This window comes from Pristiophorus japonicus, chromosome 5 (assembly GCF_044704955.1).
Source record: "Pristiophorus japonicus isolate sPriJap1 chromosome 5, sPriJap1.hap1, whole genome shotgun sequence".
NCBI lineage: Eukaryota > Metazoa > Chordata > Chondrichthyes > Pristiophoridae > Pristiophorus > Pristiophorus japonicus.
The window spans coordinates 184,563,248-184,584,629 of NC_091981.1; the positions used below are offsets into that span (position 1 = coordinate 184,563,248).

General features: G+C 44.5%; 1 long non-coding RNA gene across 1 annotated transcript in view; it reads right to left on the bottom strand.

Annotated features, from left to right (window-relative positions):
• Positions 1-493: 493 nt before the first annotated feature.
• LOC139263936 (uncharacterized) overlaps positions 494-21,382 on the bottom strand; it is a 36,573-nt gene continuing 15,684 nt past the window's right edge. Inside the window, exons 3-4 of the long non-coding RNA XR_011593253.1 lie at positions 13,904-14,377; positions 494-1,137 (exon numbers count right to left, since the gene is read on the bottom strand). This is a non-coding gene — a long non-coding RNA (uncharacterized lncRNA). The remainder of the gene's footprint in view (positions 1,138-13,903; positions 14,378-21,382) is intronic.

The window sequence follows — 21,382 nt, forward strand, 5'->3', positions numbered from 1 at the left end:
ACCCCCACAATCTCCAAGACTCATTGAAAGTAATGAAGAAGTATTTTCTTTTTGTTTGGCAGAGCGCCGAGGGCAGCAGGAAGCAGAGGGGAAGAGTGGCCAGCCCGAGAACACGGCTCGATCCCAGAGGGAGCACCGACGGCAACAGGGAGCGGAAGAGCGGCCAGCCCGAGGACACGTTCCGACTCCGGAGGGAGCGCCGACCACAGCCGGAAGGGGAGGAGTGGCCAGCCCAGGACACGGCCTGCCGGCCCAACTCCGTCCAGGGCACGAGAGGCAGGTTGATGGGACTCAGTGCATTAAAAAAATAACTTTTATCAAGTTTTTATTTATAATTTAATTCAAAATATAATTATTCGTACTACAGGTTGAACCTTTCTTCCCCCCACCCCCCCAAATACCCACCCTCAAGGCCACTTAGGCAATCAGTGCCTTCAGAATCAGACTGAGAAAAGAGTCTCCATCTTCAGGAGAGCAGAGAATATTGGTGAGTATGAAAAAAAATTATCTGTGCATGCGCCACCGGCGACTGAGAATGGTGCCGGACGAGGGGTGCTGCCGGATAAGAGAGTCCTGGATAAGGGAGGTTCAACTTCTAGTTAAGTTCATGCAGAGGTTAAGGTGGTGAGGATGCATGGCCACTGCAGTGAGATAAATGGCCGATTATTCTGCTTCATTGATGTTGGATCAGGGATATATATTGGCCAGACACTATTGGATCTTTTACATCCACCTGAACAGCAGACGGAGCCTCGGTTCAACATCTCATCCAAGGATGGCACCTTGAACAATGTAGCATTCCCTCAAAGCTGCACTAAGCATCTGCCTAGATTACATGTTCAAGTCCTATAGGGAGGCTTGAACCCATGACCTTCAGATTCAGAGGCGAGTTGTCGACCATTAATCCAAGGTAACATCTTGAAGTGAAGACCTTCGTAATGGGTCTCTCCATCCGATTCCTCAGCATATTGAAGGCAACCTCTTGCAGGGGAAACACCAGTATAATAGCATTCATGAGGGCTACTGTGACTGGGCTTAGGACTTCTATCACAGCTATAGATAAGTTTGAAGTCACTGCACACTCCATGGTAATGCTTGATAAGAAGAACTCCAATCAGATTTGTAAATGCATCAATTCTAAGGATTAAACAAAGCAATCATGAAGAACACTACTCAACAGTAACAGTTGAAGACATTATACACAAACCTGCTGATGCACAAGTTTTCTCCATCCTTGATGCAAAGTCAAGATTCTGGCAAGTAGCTCTTAATGAGAGAAAATAAACTATATTTAATATCCGGTTTGGATGATGGAGATTCGCACCCAAGCCATATGGAATCTCATCATTGCAGCAAGTATTCCAGCAAAGAACATATGAAGTCCCCAAGGAAGTCGATGTGTTACTGGACTCAGATGCAACAACCTCAGAGATTCCAGAGTAAAAATTTAAAATGCAAGGCAGACTTCCAAGAGTAACATATTTTTCTACAGACAATTACTGCTAGTAGTTTTAAACCAGATACTAAAAAAGTTGAAGTTGTTTGAAATATGAAGTCACCAGGGGCAAAAGCAGAACTTATAATGATCATTCGTATGTTGAACAATGTTACGACAGTTGTTTCAAGAATAACACGAGTAACAGAACTGCTACAGAAAAGAGCAACAGATTGAAAAGTTTACAGGATCAATCTTACAGAATTTTGAGACAAGAGGTCAAATACGTATTACAAGTTACATAGGCTGGGTTTTGCACTGCGGTCCTTCAAGCTGGAAAACCTGGGGCTTTTATGTCACGTGCACTGATCAAAGCACAAATGAATTGCATGCAAATAGAGCGATTAACTATTGTGATTGGGCGTGGAAACATCTGTATGCACTAACACAAAAGCAAAAATACTGCGAATGCTGGAAATTGGAAATAAAAAGAGAAAATGCTGGAAATACTCAGCAGGTCAGGCAGCATCTGTGGAGCGAGAAACAAACCTGTTTCGGGTCCATGACCTTTCGTCAGAACTGGAAAAAGTTTAGAAATGTAACAATTTTTAATGAAATGCAGAGGCAGGGAAAGGGGGAGGGGTGGAAAGAACAAGAGGGAAGATCGGAGAGGGTGGAAGATAGGAGAGATTAAATGACAAAAGGAATGGTGGTGTAGGCAAAAGAGGGTGGTAATGGGGCAAGTAATGAAACAAAAGATAGGTCTAGAGGAGCTGTAAATCATAGAATCATAGAGTGATACAACGCAGGAGGTCGCTCGGCCCATCATGCCAATTTAGTAGAGCTAACCAATTAATCCCTCTCCCATGCTCTTTCCCCATAGCCCTTTCCCTTTAAGTATTTATCCAATTTCTTTTTGAATGTTACTATTGAATCTACACCACCCTTTCAGGAGTGTATTCCAGATCACAACAACTTGCTGTGTAAAAACATGTTTCCTCATGTCGTCTCTGGTTCTTTTGCCAATCACCTTTAAACCTGTACCCTCTGAATTCCGACCCTTCTGCCATTGGAAACAGTATCTCCTTATTCACTATCAAAACCCCTCATGTTTTTGAACACCTCTATCAAATTTTCTCTTAATCTTCTCTGCTTTAAGGAGAACAATTCCAACTTCTCCAGTCTCTCTACATAACTGAAATCCCTCATCCCTGGTACCACACTAGTAAATCTCTTCTGCACCCTCTCCAAGGTCTTGATATTATTTCTGAAGTGTGGTGCCCAGAATTGACATAATTCTCCAGCTGAGGCCTAACCAGTGTGTTATAAAGGTTTAACATAACTTCCTTGCTTTTGTACGCTATGTCTCTATTAATGAAGCCAAGGATCCCATATGCTTTTTTAACAGCCTTCTCAACTTTTCATGCCGCCTTCAATGATTTGTGTACATACACTCCAGGTCTCTCTGCTCCTGCATCCCCTTGAATATTTGTTCATTTAGTTCATATTGCCTCTCCTCATTCCTCCTACCAAAATGTATCATTTCACACTTCTCTGCATTATATTTCATCTGCCATGTGTCATCCCATTTCACCAGTCTGTCTATGTCCTCCTGAAGTCTGTTACTATCCTCCTCATTGTTTACTTCAGCAATTTAATTGTACTTCTTTCAATTTAGTATACTATGTTTGTATCTCACAATGCAGTCTCCATTCAGTCCACAAGCGTGACCCTGAGTTTCCGGTGGCTTGCCATTTTCATTCTCCATTCCACTCCCACTCTGACCTCTCTGCCCTGTTGCCATTCACAGCTCCTATAGACCCATCTTTTGTGTCTTTACTTGTCCCATTATCACCCCCTTTTGCTTCCCGCCCTTTTTGTCATTTAATCACTCCTACCTTTCACCTTATCATAGACCTTTGCTTTTGTTCTTTCTTCCCCTTTCCTGACCTGAAACGTTAACTCTGTTTCTCTTGCCACAGATGTTGCTTGACCTGCTGAGTAGTTCCAGCATTTTCTCTTTTTATGTTTGTATACACTTCCTGTCAACTTTTCTCTTGTATATTCCTATGTCGATATTTGTAATGGAACCTGTCTGTGTAAACGTGACACACTGTAAATATAAAAGCACTTTCACCAGAGAAAGCACTGTGTTTTGGACAACTACCCAGACTGACCGGAAGCATTCAGGATGTTGCACAGTCCCGCACAGTGTGTAGAGAAAACCAAAAATCACCAACAAAAGAATCAGCCCGTTTAAAAAAATGTATTTCCAATGTTTGGGCCATCCTTATGGTGTCTTTCAGTATGACCTAGTGAGCTGTCAGAATAACTGGCGTATGTTGAATGCTGCAATACATCAAGTAAGCATATTGATGCTTATTGAAAGGAATTGAAACAAAACAGGCCCCAGGAAGAGGAGGATTGGAAAAATGACTATTCTGCCACACAGCAAGCATCATTTATTTCATCAGAGGCCTGCACATGGCTTTTTGGGAAAAAATTAGAACATTTGAAATTCATTTAAAATACAATTGCCTGGCTGTTCTTCGTTATGCATATTGTCACAGAATAAGTGCCTTTTTGGCATTGTTTTGCATCTAATTTAAGTGTTTTCTGTAAATAAATATAAAATAATAAAATTAAATAATGACTGTAATCTCTAGTGTTGAGCAGCTGCTTTTTATGTAAGGGTGAAAATGTTTAACATGACATGCTTCCATGTTATCCCCTTGTGCTATGTGCACTAGCACCTTGTGTTGCTTCTCAGGCATGACTCCGAAGTGATGTTTTAATTGGAAGAAGTATTGTGCAGGTTTATTAAGAGTTTCCTGAGGACATGCTTGTGATTTCTGGATGTGTGCTTCTACCTGTTGAGGTTTCAGATGCTTCTGTCTGTGTGCTTGGGTTATTCAGTCCTATTACAGCTCTGGGGACATGCATGTTTGATAATCTTCTCCTGTACTTGCTCAGACACAGCAAGGGCCAGATGGCAACTTGAAAGGCAGCCATCTGTTTCTGTGTTTTTATGTGCATGTTGGAGTCCTGATGGCAACTATGATTTTTTAAGCAGAGACTATTGGCACTCCCACAACGTCGATGAATCTCTCCCTCATGGCTACGATGATTGGGCTTGAAACACATCAAAACTGGCCTTTATCATAACTTGAAATGTGGACATCAAAGCCTCGGCTTCATTAGTTGGAACATTCCTGAAAGGGGCTCCATCTATACTTGCTATCTGTGTGCTTGAAGAAAAAGTCACTGATGCTGTATGCTGCTTAATGGCAGTCTGGAGACTAGAGATTCAGCGTCGTATTCAGTCAATGTATTTACTGAGACATATGAAAACATGGGCCTTACACTAAACATCCGTAAGACAAAGGTCCTCCACCAGCCTGTCCTCGCTGCGCAGCACTGCCTCCCAGTCATCAAGATCCACGGCGTGGCCCTGGACAACGTGGACCATTTCCCATACCTCGGGAGCCTCTTATCAACAAGAGCAGACATTGGCGACGAGATTCAACACCGCCTCCAGTGTGCCAGTACAGCCTTTGGCTGCCTGAGGAAAAGAGTGTTTGAAGACCAGGCCCTCAAATCTGCCACCAAGCTCATGGTCGACAGGGCCGTAGTAATACCCGCCGTCCTGTATTACTCTGAGACATGGACCATGTACAGTAGACACCTCAAGTCTCTGGAGAAATACCACCAACGATGTCTCTGCAAGATCCTACACATCCCCTGGGAGGACAGACGCACCAACGTTAGCGTCCTCGACCAGGCCATTAAAACTTGATCAGCTCCGCTGGGCAGGCCACATTGTTCGCATGCCAAACGTGAGACTCCCAAAGCAGGCGCTCTACCCGGAACTCCTTTATGGCAAACGAGCCAAAGGTGGGCAAAGGAAGCATTACAAGGACACCCTCAAAGCCTCCCTGATAAGTGTAACATCCCCACTGACACCTGGGAGTCCCTGGCCAAAGATCGCCCTAAGTGGAGGAAGTGCATCCGGGAGGGCGCTGAGCACCTTGAGTCTCATCCCCGAAAGCATGCAGAAATCAAGCGCAGGCAGCGGAAAGAGTGTGCAGCAAACCTGTCCCACCTGTGACAGGGACTGTGGTTCTTGTATTGGACTGTTCAGCCACCTAAGGACTCATTTTTAGTGGAAGCAAGTCTTCCTCGATTCAGAGGGACAGCCTATGATGATGATTCTGGAGTCTAGAGATTCCTTACTTTACAACATACCGGTAGTTCAATTGAATGATTGGCCCATAATTTGCAGACAGCAGCAACACAAAGGTGTTCGCTGCTGGCCCCGAAATACACTTCGCACAAGGATCTTGCAATCCCTGTGGCGAGAATTTTGGGTTTTCAATTCAAATCAATGGATGCTCATGAAGATCCCCTTATGTAAACTGCTGTGACATCAACAGACTGTCTAAGAGGCAATCAAAACGCAAAATTCACATAGACAGTGAACAAGGAAGTCGATAAGCCCTTAAAATTCTAACTTTTTAAAGTCGTTAGAGAGAGCAAAACAAAGACTGGGGCTCTCACATGGGGAAAAGGCAAACCTGAAATAAAGATGGACAAACTTTAAAAGAAAAATTGAAACTTTTTTAAGTTTCTTAAAAATCTTAATTTTTTATTAAAATAGACAAATTTCACACTGCACAACATTAAAATTAGTTTTCCAAGCCCTTAACATTTGTTTAGCAATCAATATGCTATCAAAAAATCCAGTTACACCTAATTCCTTTGGGTCTAACTTGTAGCGGGGAAATTAACAGCGTACCTACTGCAGAAGAGCCGAAGTTTTTGTGAGTTTCAATGATTTGGATGATTACACAGATTGCCGACTCTGTGGGGGGAGGGGCATAGCACAGCCTGTTTCAGAGATGTCAATGACAGACCGCAACTTCGGGATTTCCGCATGTGCCTGCGACAAATCCCGAAGTTGCGGTCAGTTTCAAAGGCGAAATGATCACAAATGCTGTCAGTTCGCCGTCATCCCGATTGCAAATTATGGGCCATTGAATCTACAGTTCCACCCAGACCAGCTGCCATTCATTTTGTGCAATGAAGCAAGTGACTTGTCATTAGTTCATGCTGAGCTTCCTTTTCATTGACAACCCTGTGAGGTCAGAATCACTCAGCAATAATCAGCCCTTCTTCGTTCAGCTAAGTTGAGAAATGATTTGGCCACAGTGGACTGGAAACAGCAACTTGAAAGTAAATCAGTGTCAGAACAGTGGGAAGCATTCATGAGGAGATCCAGAGGGCTCAGGCCAAACATGTGCTCTTAAAGAAAAAGGGTAGGAATAACAATTCTAGAGCCCCCTGGATGTATAGGGACTTCCAGGGGTGGATAAAGAAAAAAAGGGAAGCTTATATCAATGACTAAATACTTTAGAATCTCTGGAGGAATATAGGAAGTTCAGAGGTGAAATTAAAAAGGATATTAGGAATGCTAAGAGAGAGCATGAAAAATTCTTGGCAAGTAAAATCAAGGAAAATCCAAAGAGCAAGAAGATAACTAAAGAAAGGGTAAGGTCTATTTGAGACCATGAGGGTAATCTGCGTGTGGAGACGGAAGATATGGGTATGATTCTTAATGAATACTTTGCGTCTGTTTTCATAAAGTAAAGGGGCAATGTAGATTCTGCTATCGAGGAGGAATGTGAAATTCTGGACGAAATAGACATAGTGAGAGCGGAGGTATTGGGTGGTTTGGCAGCTTTGAAAGTGGATAAGTCCCCAGGCCTAGATTGAAATGCATCCCGGGCTGTTGAGCGAAGCAAGAGAGGAAATAGCAGAGGCTTCGACCATAATTTTCCAATCCTCTTTGGATTTAGGCATGGTGCCGGAGGACTGGAGGACTGCTAATGTGGTACCCTTCTTTAAGAAGGAAGAAAGGAATAGGCCTTACAGATCTGTCAGCCTAACCTCAGTGGTGGGAAAATTATTGGAAAAGATCCTGACGGACAGGATAAATCTACATTTAGAAAGGCAAGGATTAACCAGGGACAGTCAGCACGGATTTGTTAAGGGAAGATCGTATTTGACTAACCTGATTGAATTTTTTGAGGAGATAACCAGGAGGGCCGATGAGGGTAGTGTGTATGATGTAGTGTATATGGACTTTAGCAAAGATTTTGATAAGGTCCCACATGGCAGACTGGTCATGAAGGTAAAAGCCCATGCGATCCAAGGCAAAGTGGCAAGTTGGATCCAAAATTGGCTTAGTGGTAGGAAGCAAAGGGTAATGGTTAATGGATGTTTTTGTGACTGGAAGGATGTTTCCAGTGGGGTTCCATAGGGCTCAGTACTGGGACCCTTGCTTTTTATGCTATACATCAATGATCTAGATTTGGATATAGGGGGTATGATTGAAAAGTTTGCAGATGACACTAAAATTGGTTGTGTGGTTAATAATGAAGAGGAAAGTCATGGATTGCAGGAGGATATTAATGTATTGGTCAGGTGGGCAGAACAGTGGCAAATGGAATTTAATTTGGAGAAGTGTGAGGTAATGCACTTGGGGAGGGCTAATAAGGAAAGGGTATACACATTAAATGGTAGGCCACTTAGAAGTGTAGATGAACAAAGGGATCTTGGAATGCTTGCTCACAGATCCCTGAAAGTAGCAGGCCAGATGGATACGGTGGTTAAGAAGGTATGTGGAATGCTTGCATTTATTGGCCAAGGCATAGAATACAAGAGCAGGGAGGTTATGCTTAAATTGTATAATACACTGGTTAGGCCACAGCTGGAATAAAGCGTGCAGTTCTGGTTGCCATATTATAAGAACATAAGAAATAGGAACAGGAGTCGGCCATACAGCCCCTTGAGCCTGCTCCGCCATTCAATAAGATCATGGCTGATTGGATCATGGACTCAGCTCCACTTCCTCGCCCGCTCCCCATAACCCCTTATTCCTTTATCACTCAAGAAACTGTCTATTTCTGTCTTAACTTTATTCAATGTCCCAGCTTCCACAGCTCTCTGAGGCAGCGAATTCCACAGATTTACAACCCTCTGAAAGAAGAAATTTCTCCTCATCTCAGTTTTAAATGGGCGGCCCCTTATTCTAAGATCATGCCCTCTAGTTCTAGTCTCTCCCATCAGTGGAAACATCCTCTCTACATCCACCTTGTCAAGCCCCCTCATAATCTTATACGTTTCGATAAGATCATCTCTCATTCTTCTGAACTCCAATGAGTAGAGGCCCAACCTACTCAACCTTTCCTCATAAGTTAACCCCATCATTTCCAGAATCAACCTAGTGAACCTTCTCTGAACTGCCTCCAAAGCAAGTATATCCTTTCGTAAATATGGAAACCAAAACTGCACGCAGTGTTCCAGGTGTGGCCTCACCAATACCTTGTATGGCTGTAGCAAGACTTCCCTGCTTTTATACTCCATCCCCTTTGCAATAAAGACCAAGATACCATTTGCATTCCTGGTCACTTGCTGTACCTGCATACTATCATTTTGTGTTTCATGCACAAATACCTCCAGGTCCCGCTGTACTGCACCACTTTGCAATCTTTCTCCATTTAAATAATAACTTGCTCTTTGATATTTTTCTGCCAAAGTGCATGACCTCATACTTTCCAACATTATACTCCAACTGCCAAATTTTTGCCCACTCACTTAGCCTGTCTATGTCCTGTTGCAGGTTTTTTGTGTCCTTCTCACACATTGCTTTTCCTCCCATCTTTGTATCGTCAGCAGCTTTGATTGGTGAGTAGCTTTTCTTTTTATTTTTTACATCAGTAAGTGAACTTTAGCAATTTAAGGGTATCTAAGGGTTAAGACATGGCAGGAGAGCTCGGTCATGTGATATGCTCCTCCTGTACCATGTGGGAACTCGGGGACACTTCCGGTGTCCCTGGGCGCTATGTGTGTGGGAAATGTATCCGCCTCGAGCTCTTGACGGTCCGTGTTGCGGAATTGGAGCTGAGGGTGGATTCACTCTGGAGCATCCACGATGCTGAGAATGACGTGAGTATCACGTGTAGTGAGTTGGTCTTACCGCAGGAGAAGGGTCCACAGCCAGATAGGGAATGGAAGACCAGCAGGAAGAGCAGTGCAAGAAAGATAGTGCAGGGGTCCCCTGTGTTCATCCCCCTGCAAAACAGGTACACTGCTTTGAGTACTGTTGGGGGGGATGACTCATCAGGGGAGGGCAGCAGCAGCCAAGTTCATGGCACCGTGGCAGGCTCTGCTGCACAGGAGGGCAGGAAAAAGATTGGGAGCGCGATAGTGATAGAGGATTCGATGGTGAGGGGAATAGATAGGCGTTTCTGCGGCCGCGACCGAGACTCCAGGATGGTATGTTGCCTCCCTGGTACAAGGGTCAAGGATGTCTCGGAGCGGGTGCAGGACATTCTGAAATGGGAGGGAGAACAGCCAGTTGTCGTGGTGCACATTGGTACCAACGACATGGGTAAAAAAAGGGATGAGGTCCTACTAAAAGAATTTAAGGAGCTAGTAGCTAAATTAAAAAGTAGGACCTCAAAAGTAGTAATCTCGGGATTGCTACCAGTGTCACGTGCTAGTCAGAGTAGGAATCGCAGGATAGCGCAGATGAATACGTGGCTTGAGCAGTGGTGCAGCAGGGAGGGATTCAAATTCCTGGGGCATTGGATCCGGTTCTGGGGGAGGTGGGACCAGTACAAACCGGACGGTCTGCACCTGGGCAGGACCGGAACCAATGTCCAAGGGGGAGTGTTTGCTAGTGCTGTAGGGGAGGAGTTAAACTAATATTGCAGGGGGCTGGGAACCTATGCAGGGAGACAGAGGGAGACAAAAATGAGGCAAAAGCAAAAGATAGAAAGGAGATGAGGAAAAGTGGAGGGCAGAGAAACCCAAGGCAAAGAACAAAAAGGGCAACTGTACAGCAAAATTCTAAAAGGACAAAGGGTGTTAAAAGAGCAAGCCTGAAGGCTTTGTGTCTTAATGCAAGGAGTATCCACAATAAAGTGGATGAATTAACTGTGCAATTAGATGTTAACAAATATGATGTGATTGGGTTTACGGAGACGTGGCTCCAGGATGATCAGGGCTGGGAACTCAACATCCAGGGGTATTCAACATTCAGGAAGGATAGAATAAAAGGAAAAGGAGGTGGGGTAGCATTGCTGGTTAAAGAGGAGATTAATGCAATAGTTAGGAAAGACATTAGCTTGGATGATGTGGAATCTATATGGGTAGATTTGCAGAACACTAAAGGGCAAAAAACGTTAGTGGGAGTTGTGTACAGACCTCCAAACAGTAGTAGTGATGTTGGGGAGATGCATCAAACAGGAAATTGGGAGTGCATGCAATAAAGGTGCAGCAGTTATAATGGGTGACTTTAATATGCACATAGATTGGGCTAGCCAAACTGGAAGCAATACGGTGGAGGAGGATTTCCTGGAGTGCATAAGGGATGGTTTTCTAGACCAATATGTCGAGGAACCAACTAGGGGGGAGGCCATCTTAGACTGGGTGTTGTGTAATGAGAGAGGATTAATTAGCAATCTCATTGTGCGAGGCCCCTTGGGGAAGAGTGACCATAATATGGTGGAATTCTGCATTAGGATGGAGAATGAAACAGTTAATTCAGAGACCATGGTCCAGAACTTAAAGAGGGATAACTTTGAAGGTATGAGGCGTGAGTTGGCTAAGAAAGATTGGCGAATGATATTTAAGGGGTTGACTATGGATGGGCAATGGCAGACATTTAGAGACCGCATGGATGAATTACAACAATTGTACATTCATGTCTGGCGTAAAAATAAAAAAGGGAAGGTGGCTCAACCGTGGCTATCTAGGGAAATCAAGGATAGTATTAAAGCCAAGGAAGTGGCATACAAATTGGCCAGAAATAGCAGCGAACCTGGGGACTGGGAGAAATTTAGAACTCAGCAGAGGAGGACAAAGGGTTTGATTAGGGCAGGGAAAATGGAGTACGAGAAGAAGCTTGCAGGGAACATTAAGGCGGATTGCAAAAGTTTCTATAGGTATATAAAGAGAAAAAGGTTAGTAAAGACAAACGTAGGTCCCCTGCAGTCAGAATCAGGGGAAGTCATAACGGGGAACAAAGAAATGGCAGACCAATTGAACAAGTACTTTGGTTCAGTATTCACTAAGGAGGACACAAACAACCTTCCGGTCATAAAAGGGGTCAGAGGATCTAGTAAGGAGGAGGAACTGAGGGAAATCTTTATTAGTCGGGAAATTGTGTTGGGGAAATTGATGGGATTGAAGGCCGATAAATCTCCAGGGCCTAATGGACTGCATCCCAGAATACTTAAGGAGGTGGCCTTGGAAATAGCGGATGCATTGACAATCATTTTCCAACATTCCATTGACTCTGGATCAGTTCCTATCGAGTGGAGGGTAGCCAATGTAACCCCACTTTTAAAAAAAGGAGGGAGAGAGAAAGCAGGGAATTATAGACCGGTCAGCCTGACCTCAGTAGTGGGTAAAATGATGGAATCAATTATTAAGGATGTCATAGCAGCGCATTTGGAAAGAGGTGACATGATAGGTCCAAGTCAGCATGGATTTGTGAAAGGGAGATCATGCTTGACAAATCTTCTGGAATTTTTTGAGGATGTTTCCAGTAAAGTGGACAAAGGAGAACCAGTTGATGTGGTATATTTGGACTTTCAGAAGGCTTTCGACAAGGTCCCACACAGGAGATTAATGTGCAAAGTTAAAGCACATGGGATTGGGGGTAGTGTGCTGACGTGGATTGAGAACTGGTTGTCAGACAGGAAACAAAGAGTAGGAGTAAACGGGTACTTTTCAGAATGGCAGGCAGTGACTAGTGGGGTGCCGCAAGGTTCTGTGCTGGGGCTCCAGCTGTTTACATTATACATTAATGATTTAGACGAGGGGATTAAATGTAGTATCTCCAAATTTGCGGATGACACTAAGTTGGGTGGCAGTGTGAACTGCGAGGAGGATGCTATGAGGCTGCAGAGTGACTTGGATAGGTTTGGTGAGTGGGCAAATGCATGACAGATGAAGTATAATGTGGATAAATGTGAGGTTATCCACTTTGGTGGTAAAAACAGAGAGACAGACTATTATCTGAATGGTGACAGATTAGGAAAAGGGAAGGTGCAACGAGACCTGGGTGTCATGGTACATCAGTCATTGAAGGTTGGCATGCAGGTACAGCGGGCGGTTAAGAAAGCAAATGGCATGTTGGCCTTCATAGCGAGGGGATTTGAGTACAGGGGCAGGGAGGTGTTGCTACAGTTGTACAGGGCATTGGTGAGGCCACACCTGGAGTATTGTGTACAGTTTTGGTCTCCTAACTTGAGGAAGGACATTCTTGCTATTGAGGGAGTGCAGCGAAGATTCACCAGACTGATTCCTGGGATGGGGAGACTGATCTATCAAGAAAGACTGGATCAACTGTGCTTGTATTCACTGGAGTTCAGAAGAGTGAGAGGGGACCTCATAGAAATGTTTAAAATTCTGACGGGTTTGGACAGGTTGGATGCAGGAAGAATGTTCCCAATGTTGAGGAAGTCCAGAACCAGGGGTCACAGTCTGAGGATAAGGGGTAAGCCATTTAGGACCGAGATGAGGAGAAACTTCTTCACCCAGAGAGTGGTGAACCTGTGGAATTCTCTGCCACAGAAAGTAGTTGAGGCCAATTCACTAAATATATTCAAAAGGGAGTTAGATGAAGTCCTTACTACTCGGGGGATCAAGGGGTCTGGCGTGAAAGCAGGAAGTGGGTACTGAAGTTTCATGTTCAGCCATGAACTCATTGAATGGCGGTGCAGGCTAGAAGGGCTGAATGGCCTGCTCCTGCACCTATTTTCTATGTTTCTATGTCAGCAAACTTGGCTACGTTACACTCAGTCCCTTCTTCCAAATTGTTAATATAGATTGTAAATAGTTGGGATCCCAGCACTGATCCCTGTGGCTAGGAGAGACGTGATTGCACTGGAGAGGGTGCAGAGGAGATTTACGAGGATGCTGCCTCGAATGGAGAATCTTAGCTATGAGGAAAGAGTGGATGGGCTGGGTTTGTTCTCATTGGAACAGAGGAGGCTGAGGGGAGACCTCACTGAAGTGTATAAAACTTTGAGGGGCCTGGATATAGTGGATAGCAAGCGCCTATTTCCCTTGGTGGAGGGGTGAATTACAAGGGGGCAAAGGTTTAAAGTGGGTGGTGGAAGATTTAGAGGGGATTTGAGGGGAAGCTTCTTCAGACAGAGGGTTGTGGGGATCTGGAACTCGCTACCTGGAAGGGTGGTGGAGGCAGAAACCCTCATCACATTTGGAAGGTGCTTGGATGTGCACTTGAAGTGCCGTAACCTGCAGGGTTACGGACCTAGAGCTGGTAAGTGGGAATAGACTGGAGAACCTCTTGTTGGCTGGCGCAGACACGATGGTAAGTACATCATGGAATCTAATACGGCCAGAGTGATCTCCTGGACTAGTTTCAATTACCTGGATGGGTCGGAGAGGAATTTTCCTGGAAGTTTTCCCCCAATTGGCCTGGGTCTTCATCTGTTTTTTTTGCCTCACCCAGAAGATCGCATGGCTCCGGGTGGGGTGGAGTTTTAAATGTTGTGATACATGGGGTATTGAAGTTGTGTTGGGTGGGCTGGTTGGGCCGGATGCTCTTTACCTGTTCACCATTGTTCATTGTTCATAGGTTTATATGCAACCTTCAGCTTCAGGGCTGCTAATCGAGGGCCATGTGGCTCTTTGTCGGCTGGCACAGACATGATGGGCTGAAATAGCCTCCTTCTGCGCTGTAAATTTCTATGTTTCGTCCATAATCTCTGCCCCTTCCTAACTCGCTAATTGACACCTCCCAAAGTACTTTTCTACGCTGACACTTGCTTCAAATGATGCACCATGTTGAGGTTTGTATTATAGTTTCACAGCACTAGCTTCTTCCTCCTGGTCTGTGGTTATCTGAAAAAAAGCCCAGCATAATCACATATGAATTGTAATGCATATTGTTCTTGCAATAACATTCCATACTGTGTTTTCGTGGCAGTGTACAAACATTGCTTAGAACCAGTTGAAAGTGAAAATTATTGTCACAGTGGATGTATGTGATTATTGTGAAGGATTTCTACCTTATAACTTCGTTAAAAATAAGACACTGTGGGTTAGAAATTGGCCAAAAGTCGCTAGCACTGTTTTTTTTGGCACTAATTGCGTTTAACATCTTTTTTAAACGCCGAAATAGTGTCAAAAAATAAACGCACAAAATTGGCCAAACTCTTTTTGATGATCGCTAGAGGTAAAATTGTGTCGTTTTCAAAAACTTTTGTTTGCCGAAACTTAATTTTTCAGTGATAAAATAAACATCCGTTCTGCACATGCGCAAAATAATTTTTTCGCCCCCCCCACCCCGATTTTTTCTTCCGATCCTTCTGGTACCTTCCAGGTCTCGTGCAGGTTGCTTCTGTGCATGCGCAGTACACCCAGGGCTGAATCAGCCATTTTTGAGAGGGGATTGAACATCAGCAGAGTTCAACACAGTTCATCACAATTCAAAAATTTAAAATGCCGGGTGATTCAACAAGGAAGAGGGCCAGGAAATTCACTCAAGATGCAAATGAGGCCTTTATCACTGCTGTAGAAAGCAGATGGGGGGAGGTCTCGAGGAAGGGTTGTGGAAAACTACACCCATCAGCTATAAAATAAGTCTGGAAAAGTGTGGATGAGCAGGTTTTCTCAGTGGACTCTATCCAGAGGGACCATGTCCAGTGCAGGAAGAGGTGGAATGACCATTGCAGCGTCGTCAGAGTAAGTAATATTTTTATTTATGCACTCCAATTACTTAAATTGTAAATGTAACACATGTTGGTATTGCTAAGCTTAGTATTGCACTTTATTTGCCAAGAGTGATAGTCACAAATTATAAAGACTGCATTTTGATGTCTTAAAAGATGTTTCTGCACTTCAATGTTTTCCTGATGAACCACATGCAACTGCCAGGACCATTAAACAGAGCACTGTATTAAATGCGCACATTATGGTATAAGTGCTTTGATGACTATCTGATGTGCCACAAGAGCAGAAGGGCACCCTGTTAAAGATTTTTATTGTCATCTTTGCAGGGAAAGTTGTCCCACAACCGCCGAGAGCAGTGGAAAACAGGCGGCCTTCCGGCAAAGCTAGTCCCACTCACCCACCTTGAAAGTTGCGTGGCAGGTCTGCTGAGTGCGTCACAGAGATCGACTACCCATGGGGGTGCTGAGCTCATGTTGGAGAGTGAGGGTAAGTCCTGCAAAATCCACGGTCCGGGTTGGCTCAATGTTATGTAGTGTCTGCGGGCTAGGCTTTGGTTTATGCGATGTACTGTCTGTGGGCTAGGCTTCAGTTTATGTGATGTACTGATCTGGGGGCTAGGGTTCAATTAATGCAATGTACTGTCAGTCGTCGACATGTAATGAAGTAGTTGTGGTCCTTCAAATGAGCCTGCGCTATGTGAGCCTATTGATGTCACCCTGCCCCTTCCCCTGCTGCTAACCAGTGGCATCTGTTGTTTTCTATTTTGCAGATGTGCATTCCGAGTCATCAAATGCTGCCCCCCAGCTCGATGGATGCCATGGTTGAGGACACTAACCTCAGCCCTGCTGAGGAACCTCCACAGGAGGAGGCGCAGGAGGAGGAAAAAAAGTGTCATGGCGGGGGGTGGGTGTCGGGGAGCCCACATAGGCATTAACAACTTCAGCTGCAGCCCACAGTCCATCGGAGGAGGAAACCGGGACATTCCCTGGTTATCCAGCATCGGAGATTCGGGGTCCCAGTGGGTTGCAGCAAAGCACGCCCAGGGCAGAAGCCCGTCTGCAGTCTGTGCGGAGGCTGAGTCGGCAAAGCCGCTCTGCCGAAAGGCAGGCAAACAGGGAAATTGATTTGGTGAGAATGTCTGGTGAGAGCATCCAGCTCAGCCGACAGCTCCTCGAGGTCATGGGTGGGATTTCGGGAAACATTGCAGCACTATCTGCGGACATTAGAGAGGGCATGTCGCAGCTAATAGCTTCAACAGGCGAGACCACCGAGGCTGTCAATGCCCAGCAGAAATTGATGGCTGCGACTCATGGCACTCCAGTCCCCAGTGTCATGCCACCCAGACCGATAGCACCAGTGAGTGGTGAGGCTAAGCAACAGGCTCACAACTCAGAAGCCGGGCCTTCCACAGCCCCAGCTTCTCCGGGGCTTCCATTGGCGTCTCCTACGTCTGTCCCCCAACAACAGCAGCGCCCTGTCCGCGCTGCTAATAAATATCTTGGGACCACCGGCAAGGGCAAGGGCAAGGGCAACAATGGACGAGGCAGGGGGTTTCAAATTGGAGGGGGGGGGGGGGTTAAAGGTGGCTGCAGCTGAAAGATGTTTGTTGCAGAGGTTGTTTTGGTGTTTTGCTGTTATTTAAGTAAAGATTACATTTCAAAAGTTTTAACATTCAAAAATGTTATTTAAATTACTAAGTTAACATTTACAAAGTTTCATTAATATACAACTGTACAAATGTTTAATAAATTTAAATTTATTTTTTCACCTAAACCAAACTTGTGCAGTGTCTCATTTGCAGAATGACGGCGAAATAGTCAACATGGTGGGATAAAGTGGGCAATGATGAAACGTGCCGTTCAGCCTTAATGCAAAGCGTTCCATTATCAGCTGCTGATGTAATGCTTTTGCAGTGGAGAACGCTCCATGAGGCCTCCGCCCCTGTCGTCGTGGGGGTGGTAGTGGTGGCATGTGTTCCTCATCCTCCTCCCCACACCCAACCCCCCCAGCCTCTTCTGAGATGGTTTTGCAATCCACAGTGGCAAATCCTGTCCATTCATGATGGCTAAGTTGTGTAGCATGCAGTACATCACAATGAACTCAGAGACCTGCTCAGGGTAGTATTGCAGGGAGCCTCCAGATAGGTCCAGGCATCGGAAGCGCTGCTCCAGCACTCCAATTGCCTTTTTGACAATGTTGCATGTGGCTATATGGCTGTTATTGTAGCAATGCTCGGCTTCTGTCTGAGGGTTGCGGAGCGGGGTCATGAGCCAGGTGGTGACCCGTAACCTTTGTCCCCCAGCATCCAGCTCTGACCTTCTGGCTGACGCTCAAACAGCTGTGAGACAGTGCTCTCACACAAGATGAAAGCATCATGGATGCTCACTGGAAATTGTGCCTTTACTGCCCTGATGCACTGAGTGTGGTCAAAGACAATCTGTATGTTCAGCGAGTGGAATCCCTTTAGGTTTTGGTAAACCACTGGATCCTCAAAAGGTCCTCGCTTGGCGATGTGCGTACAGTCAATGGCAGTCTGTACCTTCAGGAAGCCAGCAATTCATGCAAAGCCTAAAGCCCTCTCATTCTGTGCCTCCATGGTCATTGGTAAGGTTATGAAGTCCTTCCTGCGTGCATACTGTGCAGTAGTCACCAGACAAATGCAGCGATGTGTAGCAAACTGCGAGATGGAGCATATGTCCCCTGCTGATGCCTGAAAGGAGCCGAAGGCATAGACGGCAAGTGCAGCAGTGAAATCCTCCACGCTTGTAGGCTGTATGTCTGCCTTTATGAGCTGGCATATCTCTGTGACAACCTCTTTTCGAAAGCACAGCCTTGTAACGCACTGTGCCTCAGACAGATACAGGTATGAGCGCTGCTTCCTGAAAACTGGTGGGGGGGTAAGGCCTCCTCCCGACAAGTCTGTGAACTCTTTGATTACGCTGATAATGCTGTTGAATAAGCCTTCTTCCAGGTCTCTGCTCGATAGCAAAAGCAACCAGCAATAATGGCAGAGATGGCATAGGTCCCATTCTTTTTAATGTTCTTAAATGTCTTTTAAAAACGAAGTGTAAACTCACAAAACGATCAAAGTGTAAAATGCAGCCTTCCCTCCAAATGCTTTCATTCACTGAACTGTAGCTCCATTTTTCAAAATGGCACCGTTAGCGCCAGTTTCGTTGTGAATCCTACCTGGTAAGACTTGCATTTTTGGGGAGTTTTTTTGCGGTATTTAAAAATGACGGTATTGGCCAATTTTTCAAAAACGGTGGTATTGGAGCATTTGATGCCGAGAGACATTACAAAAATGGTCCAAAAAAAGGTGGACGGTATTTTTTTTTAAACCAGTGGCAGTAAATCGCTGGCTAATATTGCAAAATGACGTAAAAATTTTTTAGCGCTTAAAAGCAAACTTTTACCGTGAAAAAATGGCGCTAAAATGGGCATAATCCTGGCCAATTTCTAGCCCACTCCTTTAAAAATTCTACTTTATAACTTTTTTTTAAAACAAGCTGGATTTGGAAATCCTAGCCATGAAGCAATTCTAATCTTCAAGGGATGACCCTCGATAAGTAACTTTATTAACTTCTTAAAACAAGGCAATTGTTGAAATAAGCAGTCAGCTGAATGGCCTAATCTGGATTGTCATCATAAACAAATGGCATCTGCCCTCTTGACTATAGATGGTAAATTGAACAATGGACATATGTGGACACTGCAGTTGGTCCAGTTGAATTAGCTAAATGTCAAGTACCTATTGCATAAATAAGACCAAATTCTTGAGACTATGGATATTGTATAACTTCTTAAAAAATAACACATCTAGTAACAAACACTCAAGTGCCCATTGCACAAACAAATGGCATCTGCCCTTTGAATATAGATGGTAAACTTACAAATGCCATGGGCTAGAACCTCCACTTTTTTTGCATGTTTAACGCCCACTTAATGCCCATTTTACAGCAGAAATTACATATAACGCCCATATATCGCCCATTTTGGCGCAAAATGGAAACTGACGGGCATTTTTAGGAAACTTATCGGCGAGCGTTACTTTCCCCATGTGTTTAACGCTGGGAAAAAATATTACCGCCCACCCACTTTTTATGGGCAGAATCATCAGAAAGGGCGAAATCAACGCCCATAATATCGCCCAGCATTACTTTCTGCATGGAATTAATGCCGAGATTCAATAATACCGCCCGCCCATTTTTTTGTCGTAAAGAGCACATTTGGCGAAACTAACACCCACGAGATCGCCCACCGTCACTTTCACTACATTGCACACATATCACCCACAATATCGCTTGACCAAAAAAACGCCCAGAAACATAGAAACATAGAAAATAGGTGCAGGAGTAGGCAATTCAGCCCATCGAGCCTGCACCACCATTCAATATGATCATGGCTGATCATTTTTGCAAATATAGTACTCCATTCCTGCTTTCTCTCCATAACCCTTGATCCCTTTAGCCATAAGGGCCACATCTAACTCCCTTTTGAATATATCTAACGAATTGGCCTCAACAACTTTCTGTGGTAGAGAATTCCACAGGTTAACAATTCTCTGAGTGAAGAAGTTTCTCCTCATCTCGGTCCTAAATGGCTTACCCCTTATCCTTAGACTGTGACCCCTGGTTCTGGAATTCCCCAACATCGGGAACATTCTTCCTGCATCTAACCTGTCCAATCCCGTCAGAATTTTATACGTTTCTATGAGATCCCCTCTCATTCTTCTAATTTCCAGTGAATATAAACCTAGTTGATCCAGTCTTTCTTGATATGTCAGTCCCGCCATCCCGGGAATCAGTCTGGTGAACCTTCACTGCACTCCCTCAATAACAAGAATGTCCTTCCTCAGATTAGGAGACCAAAACTGTACACAATATTCAAGGTGTGGCCTCACCAAGGCCCTGTACAACTGTAGTAAGACCTCTCTGCTCCTATACTCAAATCCTCTCACTATGAAGGACAACATGCCATTTGCCTTCTTCACCACCTGCTGTACCTGCATGCCAACTTTCAATGACTGATGTACCATGACACCCAGGTCTCGTTGCACCTCCCCTTTTCCTCATCTGTCATCATTCAGATAATATTCTGCCTTCCTGTCTTTGCCACCAAAGTGGATAACCTCACATTTATCTACATTATACTGCATCTACCATGCATTTGCCCACTCACCTAACCTGTCCCAGTCACTCTGCAGCCTCTTAGCATCCTCCTCACAGCTCACACTGCCACCCAGCTTAGTGTCATCTGCAAACTTGGGGATATTACATTCAATTTCTTCGTCTAAATCATTAATGTATATTGTAAATATCTGGGGTCCCAACACTGAACCTTGCGGTACCCCACTAGTCACTGCCTGCCATTCTGAAAAGGACCCGTTTATTCCTACTCTTTGCTTCCTGTCTGCCAACCAGTTCTCTATCCACATCAATACATTACCCGCAATACCATGTGCTTTAATTTTGCATACTAATCTCTTGTGTGGGACCTTGTCAAAAGCCTTTTGAAAGTCCAAATACACCACACCCACTGGTACTCCCTTGCCCACTCTGCTAGTTACATCCTCAAAAAATTCTCGAAGATTTGTCAAGCTTAATTTCCCTTTCATAAATCCATGCTGACTTGGACCGATCCTGTCACTGCTTTCCAAATGCACTGCTATTACATTTTTAACAATCGATTCCAACATTTTCCCCACTACTGATGTCAGGCTAACCAGTCTATAATTCCCTGTTTTCTCTCTCCCTCCTTTTTTAAAAAGTGGGGTTACATTAGCTACCCTCCAATCCATAGGAACTGGTCCATAGTCTATAGAATGTTGGAAAATGACCACCAATGCATCCACTATTTCTAGGGCCACTTCTTAAGTACTCTGAAATGCAGACTATCAGGCCCTGGGAATTTAGCGGCCTTCAGTCCCATCAATTTCCCCAACACAATTTCCTGACTAATAAGGATTTCCTTCAGTTCCTCCTTCTCGCTAGACCCTCGGTCCCCGAGTATTTCCGAAAGGTTATTTGTGTCTTCCTTAGTGAAAACAGAACCAAAGTATTTGTTCAATTGGTCTGCTGTTTTTTTGTTCCCCATTATAAATTCACCTGATTCTGACTGCAAGGGACCTACATTTGTCTTCACTAATCTTTTTCTCTTCACATATCTATAGAA